Source organism: Rhagoletis pomonella, unplaced genomic scaffold, assembly GCF_013731165.1.
Source record: "Rhagoletis pomonella isolate Grant_MI unplaced genomic scaffold, Rhpom_1.0 Rhpom_scaffold_00006, whole genome shotgun sequence".
Classification (NCBI taxonomy): Eukaryota; Metazoa; Arthropoda; class Insecta; order Diptera; family Tephritidae; genus Rhagoletis; species Rhagoletis pomonella.
The window spans coordinates 31,752,436-31,762,076 of NW_023458560.1; the positions used below are offsets into that span (position 1 = coordinate 31,752,436).

The following is a 9,641-nucleotide window of genomic DNA, read 5'->3' on the forward strand; positions in this document are numbered from 1 at the left end:
TCAAAATGATAAATTTATCACTTTATCAAGTTTGTCAAGAGTTTATCGCTTTTGATGACGGCCCTACTGTGAACAGCGAGATAATGAGAGAATGCGCCATGAACGAAAGACACAAGATCACGTATGAACAAGAGAGTGGAAAAAGTCGAAGCACATGAGTCAGTTGTGAGTCAGCAAGTTGTCAAGTCAAGTTGTAAAACAGAGTTCAATTGTATAAGCAAGTTTTATAAAGTGCTTTAATTACCTTAACAAGTATTGTTAATTGTTGTTATTGCATAAACAAGTATAGTGAAGTGTTTGTTGTACAATAAAGACAATTGTACTGTAGTTTGGTCATCTTGAGCGCTTGTTTAACAATCCAGCGATACGAACTGAGAGGATTTTGGAAAATCTGTCAAATAAACTAGGATAATCTAAGAATGTTCGACATTGCATCGATTATTCTGAATATCGATTTTTTATGGTGCGATAATCGATTTTTTGAATCGATATTCCTAGATTAAGCGGTATGTGGTTAGACCTTAAGTGATTTTGTGTTTCTATCGTAAGGTATACCTGTAAGGGCCCTTTCACACAGTCAGTATTTATTGACGTGATCCAAGTATCGCGATATTTATTGGCGGTGTAGCATACAATATTGATGGATCGTGATCCATATCGCAAAATTTCTAAAAATTTTGAAATCTGGATCGCAATACCGTCAATAAATATTGATCGACTAGCACTTTCAAAACGCGATCCATACATTTCGTCAGTATATCTTTTACTCTCATAATGCGAACATCGAAAACGTATTCGCTATGCTTTCGTTCTCGTTGCTTAAAACCTTTCCTAACATGGGAAATTTTAAAATAATTGTGGAATGCATTATCTGCAAATTATTCGTCCAAAATAAAAATATTTCCTTGCATCATAACAAGCGTTCAGCACAAAAATTATGCAAATACTGACGCGATAAATATTAAGCATGTAGCATTCGTGTGCGATCCATCAATTCATCAATATGGATCGCGATCCAAATATCGTGATAATTACTGACCGTGTGACAGAGCCCTAAGAATGCTTGTCAGAAAAATAACATAAAATAAAGGCACTTTGAATCGAATAGCGGAGCCGTGAAGTCATTTGTAATCTAAGAATATTTTGGTAAACGTCGAGTACGTGCACATCTATAATTTGGAGCACCTGTACATCTATCGTCTTGGAGTACGTGCACATTTACCCACTTGGAGCAGCAAAGTAAGGGGATATTTTAAAGACCAAAGGTGCGTGCATATTTCAATACTTTACCCACATTATCGAAATTAAAGTTGAAATTTATATTTCATCTACAAAAGAATGTATGGGAAAATACTAAATAGGATTAGCCAGCAGCTTGTGTGATTTATTTAGCTCTTAAGTTTGACAAACCGCTTGCATGGTGTATATGGCTCTTAACTCGTTGCCACCGTTATACTATGTCTTCATTGTGAGATTTAATGAAGATTTAGCCCTCTGACGAGATTTAACGTTAAATCTTTTGAGATTTACCATATAAAATTAAATCTCGAAAAGCAGTAGATTTAAGTTAAATCTTCGTCAAATCTTCAATAATATTGATCAATAAGTACAATTTGTTGGATGTGGCAACCACAAATTCACATGCCATAAGTCAAATGACATTTGTGTTTTCAATATACAGTTGAGGACATTGAAATCTAGCCTATCATAAAAACATGAATTTTCGTATTTTTAGGGATTTTTATATTTTTGTTAGTTTGGGAGGAAAATTAGTAATACATATTTACATAACTAATAAATTAAGAAAATATTATTTTAAAAACTAAAAATTTAGAAGAAATGTTTTATAGTAATATCATGCAGAGTCTTCTCCGCTTTCTATAAAACATTTACGCGCTGCGACAAAAAATTTATAAATTTCGGTAATGGTTCTGCTTCGATAACATTGCACCGAACATCCTCTAGAACTCAGTTCGTATTCATGATATGCCAAAGGCCCACGATTGGATTTTCGGTTCCCTCCTATGAATAAGAGAGTTCTACAAAAATTTTTCTTTCCGCAAATGTTTTCTACCGTTTTGATAATTTTTCTTAAATTCGGGAAAATGATTCGGAATATGGTACCATTCTTTACACTTTCCAAACTATATATTATACATACATATTTACCACGAATAAGAAGCCAATAATATTCACAATTCATATAATGAAATTCCGCTTGGTACCTTCCTTTTATCTGTCTGTATATCAATGTCCGCAACTGTATTTATAAAATCATACATAAGCAAACGTCAAATATTTAAAAATGTGAACGTCAAACATATCTCGTTGTGGTAATAGAGACGGTTGTGATTTAGCAACTGGATTTATCAACTCTTAATGGATAAATCTCTCAATGGAGACATAGTATTAGATTTATTGTCTTGGCCTATCTTCTTTAACAATACAGTCGACCGGCATTTCATTTTATTCCTCAGTAAATATATAAGATGGAAATAACACAATTAGTTGAGTTGATAGGCAGGTCTAATATTCTATTCAATTGGGAGTAGGATTTTCAATATCGATTTTCCCGATATCGATGTTGTTCAACCTGTTATATCGCCATGTCTGCTTTATCCCTGCAAAAAACGACTTACCATATCGAAAAAAACTATCGATTGTACGCTCGCATACATATGTACATACATACATACACCAAAGAAAATTTTACTTCATTGTTAGCCAAGGCGCATCCATACAAGGTGGTGTTGATTGCATATAAGTAAAAGTCCCGTGTATTTTGTTATTGCTTTTTGGTACAGGAGGATGTCAAAACGAAAGGGAATAGGAGATAATTTTCATCATTTTCTTTTGTTGACATCCTAAAGTTGCGCCACTTCGTCTTGGATGACATTCTCCTGTACTAGTGTAGAGACAAAAATTTGATGCGCCTTGATTGTTAGCTGTGGTGCAAAATAGAGAAGAAGTCCGTGAATTTAAAGAAAGAATTAATAAAAATCAGTGTATTCTATTTGTATATAAAAAAATGAGCAAAAAACCTCTTTTAGCGCTATGTGGATAGAGAAGAAAAAAATTGAGGCCAGTGTGCTTAGGCCGACTGTGGAGTCAGTGACTACAGTGCTGAAATACAGTGCAACGCCAACGTGGGACTCCAGCAGAACCTAAGAATGGAGGTAGAAAGACCAAACGGCGCTGAGGCATTTGTTTTTAGCGACGAAAATTCAGACCCCGATTAAAAATGAGAACAATTGTCTGAGCTCAGAAGCTCTGAAAAAGCTTGCGAAATTAAATTAATATTCGACAATATATTTTTACCAATAAAACAAACATAAACTAAATCGAATTGTATTTTTTAATTTCGTTTCATGTATTTTTGAACATTTCGCTGTCATCTATTCACTAATTTATCAATTATCTAGAGGCCAGAAAAATCACCAATTATCGCGATATTTTCCCAATAGTTTCATCGCTAAACTCACTTGTACATCACCAACTAGATGACATGTGTGAGCGAGTGAACATACTGTAAGGCAATTGCGTCCATGTGTGTGCAAGAAAGGGATGCACTATCACACGCCCGGAAAAGTGGTCACTTTTTTCCCCAAGCCCATACAAAACTAACCCCTAAACTGACGAAAAGGGTTAGTCAGTTTTCCCACTAATTTAACCGATAATCATTGGTCAGGCTACTTGCATTCTTGTAAGAATGTATCGATACACGAAAAATATTGGATCTAAAGTATCGATACCTACTCGTATAGGTACTTTTGGCTGTGAAGTATTCCGTATGAGCTGGATTAAATAGACATTTTTAAGTAATAAATTAATCATCCTCGGCGAATTCTAAACCCTGAATAATAGAAGTTTATAAGTTAACAAAAATTAACGGATTTTATATGGTGAGTTCTTAGAAAGCTTAAATTTCGATACGAAATATCTGGGCTTGGCTACGTTGAACATTTTAGTTTTTTCATAGAGCCAGTCTCCACCACCTTTAACACTGTCCGATAATGTTTTCAGCGCGAAGAATAATAGAGTTACTCTGTACGTTGGGCTATGTATACGCCGCACAGTGTTCCATTTTTGAAAAAAAATTACAAAATCAAACGAGAAGAGATAACGAAATAACTGTAACGATGTTTAGAAGCTTTTGAGATAGGATATCAGGAAAAATAGTCTCGGGTGGTAGAATAATTACCTTTACATTTATAATGACTTTCAAAAATAGATAGTTTAAACTTTTCCTTGTTTTTTGCCTGAAACTAGTACTCAATAAAGATTTAAAATGTTTTCACCCCATATTTCTTTGGAATTTTATTCTTTTGACTTAAGTACAGCTTAAAAAATTTTTTGAATAGATTTTTTGGTATTTTGCCCCCACGACATGGATTCCCTGATGGAAGAAATCAAAAGTATCCATTAAAAAAGTTCATTTCATACTGGTTTCAGGAAAAAATTTACGTCTTAAATATTTGAAGGTCGCTGGCGTTTAAAAAGCCATAAAGCAGTGGAGGAAAAAATTCCGAAAGAAATTCGCCTTTATATCGGGTTTCGATACGACATTTTTTTCGATACCTACTCCGTACTTCGTTCAAAAGTATCGATGCCAAAATTACTTGGTATCGAACGAAAAGTATCTAGTATGTATTTCTATTTACTCGTTTCGTTTCATTCCTAATTACACCTGTTTTGGTTTGACGCCGCCGAAGACTCGGCAACACTGTTTACGTAATAGATTTATTAGTTTGTAATAGATTTAATTGGGGGAGGGCAAAAGTATTCAGAAGTTTGTCATCACCGCGGCAGTGCGTTGTGAATTCTGTGTGTTATTTTTGATTTGTTTTACGATTAATTTTATTTATATTAGTTAACATTTTGTTGCAAATAATGTTAGAAAAGTGATCAAGTGGACGAATAAAATACTACGCGCTACGTAAGGTAAGTGAAAACGGTTAGAAAATGCGAAAAATTAGTAGCTCTCTTGACAACGCCCGGACGAAGCGAGGCTTGGCAAATACCTTTGCTTCGTTGTTGCTGTAAGTAAAAGCTGTTGTTGTTGGTGCATGGGCGTTGACCAAAAAGTAAGAAATTGTAAAACATTGTTATGGCTAAAACGCTAAATATGTAGTTACGAGCAGTTAAATATTTAAAACGAGTCTACCTGTTCCCGAAATTCCAATTAGAAAGCTGAATAATTCGGAGCAGGTGTCAGCAATCTTTACAAACAACTAGGACTTCATAGAATACATACCTACAAACATACATATGTACGTGCATACACTTTATTCATGGCTTCAGTTATTACAAACAGTTGCTTTTTACATATATTTTTGGAATTATCCCTGGGTCTTACATTAAACGGAACCGAAAAATGGCTTGCAAATTGCATTTCTTCCACTTCACCTAACAGCCAACCAGTTTGCTAATTATTCTTTGGCCCCTGACCATGCCCCCTTCATTTAATTAATTCATAGTATGATTCACGTAAAAGGGGTGAAAAATATGCGCTGTGTTTATTTATGCATATGCCATGTATGTAAATATGCTATTTCGTGAATGAAAAGTACTACATGTACTGTGCTGCATTACTGGTCAGTATGTGCAGTATTACATACATACTTATGAATATTCAGAGCGATCGCTCCAGTGCGCACCCAGCGGCATAGCAGACGTTATTTTCCTTACCATTTTTCATGCTGAATATTCTGCCTATACAACAGTTACCAACTGGCACAGGTAGATAAGTGCAATGGTGCATATGGAAAGCATATCGTTTAAAGTACAAAACCGCTTATAGTCATTCTGCAAAACAACGTAACTGACATTTGCTGCCAAAAATTGGATTTGCTCACACAAGCTCTTGGCTCAATTTTTATCCATTCGTCCTGAAATATACTAGCCAAAAATGCGATTGCTTCATAAAAAAAGAGAACCATTTTTAAATATGAGTATTTTTGCTCTAGAAAATAATTTATGCAAACCCACATACGCGGTTTTGTACTTTAAACGACGATATGTATTTATGTACGTACACATCTTTGTAAATATGTATTTACATTTTATTAACCGACTTCCAAAAAAGGAGGTTATCAGTTCGTCGGAATATTTTTTTTTATGTATGTTACCGCATAACCACGTCAACCGATTTCGATAATTCTTTTTGCATCGGAAAGGTAATGTCTCAGAGGTGGTCCCATACTACTCTGGTTAAGATGCGGTCAGTGGATCATGAGATATACATATATATATATTTTTTTTTTTATATGAGAATTGAAGTCGGTTTTTTTTGCTAAAAATTACTTGTTAATGTATGTTACCGCAGGTGGTCCCATACTAATTTGCTTTAAGTCCGATCATTGGACCAATCTTAAATTTTTATATGAGAATTCGAGTCGGTTTTATTTTTTGCTTAAAAATTACTTGTTTATATTTTATTCATATCTGAATGGAAGCGTGTATGGTTGCGGGAACAACATCTACATAGTTGCTATTAGATAGCATGTTGTCGTTATATATTTTGAAACATGGCTTGGGATCCATTATCATCACACATTTCCTAAATGCCTACATGTGCACTTATTTTGCATTAAATAAATGTTTCAGTAGGTCAGTTCTTAGGAAATTAAAAATTTTGTAATTTTTATCTCTGATAACCCAAAGGTAGTTTTTTGATCGGTCATCAATAAAATATGGCATGTACAAATGAGTTTCAATAAACATTTTAAATTGCAATAACACATATTTAATATAAACCTTATCAAATACTTCAAAGATGTATGATTTTTTATAAAATAAAAAAAGGCCTTCTGAAGTATGTCCTATAAAAACTCTTTTGGAAGGCCTTCCATGGGTAGCGAAAGAAGAAGCCCTTCAATTTGTGCCACTAAATACAAAAAAGAAAGGAGATAGGAATATAGAGTGGAAAGCCTGTTGACTCTCAGGAAGGCCTTACGGAAGGGCTTTTAACTCCTGAAATTATCTACTGGGTAATTTTAACAAATTTACTTATAGGTACTTTAAAATAGATAAGTTGACAGCCCTACAAGTCATTCTAAAATTCATGGATTTCTATGTTATAAAAGCCTGAACACAAAGAAAACCCGGCACTACACATTGAATGTTTGCGGGCCTTCGCAATTTTGTTTAGTCTACGCATGTTTGTTTATAGCGCATATGTATGTAATATTTACCCAACAAGCAAAATAAACTTAAAGAAAGTTTTTTTTAAGTTTTCAATTATAAACATTCAAGCTTACAAAACGTTGATTTTTTGTTTATAAAACGCTTGAAAGTAAGCGTAATATAATCGAAAAGGAACATTGGTTATAAGCGTAGAAATATAAACTTGTAATAAATGTTCAAAAGAAAGCTTTGTATAAGCGTAAAAGTGTAAACTTATAATAAAGGTTCAAAAAAAGTTTTTTATAAGCGTATCAATATAAACTTACTAAAAATTTTCAAAAGAAAGCTTTTTATAAACATTTTTATAACCCTTTATTTAAAGATATTTCATTAAAAACTGATACATAGATTGCTTAACATCTAGAAACTAAACGAAAAGCGAATTTTCGGCGGACTCATCTACAGTCGCGAAAATATAAATAGGGAATAGACATTTTAGCATACAAATTCTCAATAACACATACAAATTAAGCATAAAAAAGTTAATTATTACATCTTGTTGCGTGCTTTCAATTACTTGCGGTTATTGGCAAATTGGAAAAGCGACATCGATGCAGCTATATATTTCGCTTCATCGCCGCCATTCTCATTGATGAACTTTTCTGAAAAAAAATTAATACATTTTTAATTGAATGTTAAACTAAGAAAGGATAAGGGGAACTCATCATTTGAAGACTCGAATGCTGCACCGATTAGCGCAGCGGGTCCTGGATTGGATTTTCTTGTTTTACCGCATTGGTTTTATTTAATTTTTTCTTTTAATAATATATTTTAAAAAACGTAAACACGTCACTTACGATTGAAAAAATTTTATATTTACTACTTGATGCCGTTGGCATTTACATTTCATTTATAAGTTTAAGTTATTTATAAACATTCGCTCTCAAAACTTATTAAAGCTTTATTTGAAAAAACTTTTAATAAGCTTAATATTAAAAATGCTTATTTAACGCTTATTATAGCAAACTTAATTTAAGTTATTTTTAAAAACGTTTACTGAAATGCTTGTTGGGTAGCATTATCGATGTAAGCACGCACGTGTGTGATGCTGAGAGTACATATGTATATAAAAAATTAATCAATTACTTATGGTTTGAAGTTGTTGTGCTTACAATTTCAACTCATTTATTTCGTAGAGCATTAGTCCATTGACTTGTCGCTTAACACTCGCCGCATAAAATGAAGCTCCGAAAATATATGTATTTGTGTAATTTGTTCTATGTATTTGCAGTGGTAAACACTTTAAAAATATTCAAAAGCATCCAGCTTTTAAACAATGCAACTCGTAGCACGCATTCGCTATGAAGAATTGGCAGCGATCCGCATTAATTTTAGAGTATGCGATATGCATACCTACATACATACAAAAGTGGGTTGTCTTCTGAAAAAAAGTTTGTGCAGTGTTTCGGGTTTTGATGATATTTAGAAAATTTTCGATTTTTTTTTAATTGTTTCTAACTGCAAAAAGTTTGACATTCCTATATGGGCGACGGTTAAAGGGACGGTGGGCGAAGGGCAGAGGGCGTGGCACTATTTTAGAGAAAGCTTAAACCGTCATTCACAAAAATGCAGCCGCTGACCACCTAGGCTACCTTTGGGACCCTAGGGAGCCCTTAAAAAATGACCAAAAATTACGATTTTCAAAAGTTACCCCACGGCATCTCTTAGAATGCGATCCGGTTCCGAGAAGAAGGCCAACACACCTGGAAGAATGTGGCCAGAGGCTACGCATATACACTAGCTACCTCCCTCGAAACTGTTTGGATTCATCAGAGCACCAGGGCTGGATGATGTGTTATGATGAGCTCTGAGGGCACAATAGATCCCGAATGGTGGGCTCGCTTCTTCACGTGGCAATACATAACACATCCGGAGTGAGAAAGAGACCTCGGCTACGTACACCAGGTTCACTCAAAAATCGATCCAACGTGAAAAAGGCCGGAACAGAATTCCCTTGCAGATACTGAAAAAAATAGTATTTGTGGGAGTCGTGTAACACCAATTGTAAGCGGGAAAACAAGCGACACGCATTACAAAGATACCACAACGCGTTCGGCAACAGTCTGCCATATCAAATCAATCGAGCACGAAATGCAGATGATAGGCGGTGAAAGAACACAACAATTTGCAATCTATGCAGCTCGTAGTATATAAGGGAGAGAACCACTTCAACAGCACTCAGCATCAGAGTAATCCGCCTCCCCACACGTTGAGTCAAGACTTCCTGGCGCTCCTACGTTAGTCGGGGCTAGGTAGCCGGAACAACTTAGCGATTTTTCTGGCCAAGGACTGTTATAGTTCTATTTTTAGGAAACTTCTATACAACAACAATCAGATTTCCTCGTGAGGGCGAGTTGAGCACTGCTGCCAGAACAACATACTTACATAGAAATGTATATATGTACATTCATCTGTATACATGGACGAAACTAGAGTTATTATTCATTTATTACCAG

General features: G+C 34.6%; 1 protein-coding gene across 2 annotated transcripts in view; it reads left to right on the forward strand.

Moving 5' to 3' along the window:
- The first annotated feature begins 4,780 nt into the window (after positions 1–4,780).
- LOC118740583 (CD109 antigen-like) overlaps positions 4,781–9,641 on the forward strand; it is a 12,577-nt gene continuing 7,716 nt past the window's right edge. For both annotated transcript variants that reach the window (XR_004993160.1, XM_036472180.1), the window contains exon 1: positions 4,781–4,941. The gene's annotated coding sequence lies outside the window, so the exon portion shown is untranslated. The remainder of the gene's footprint in view (positions 4,942–9,641) is intronic.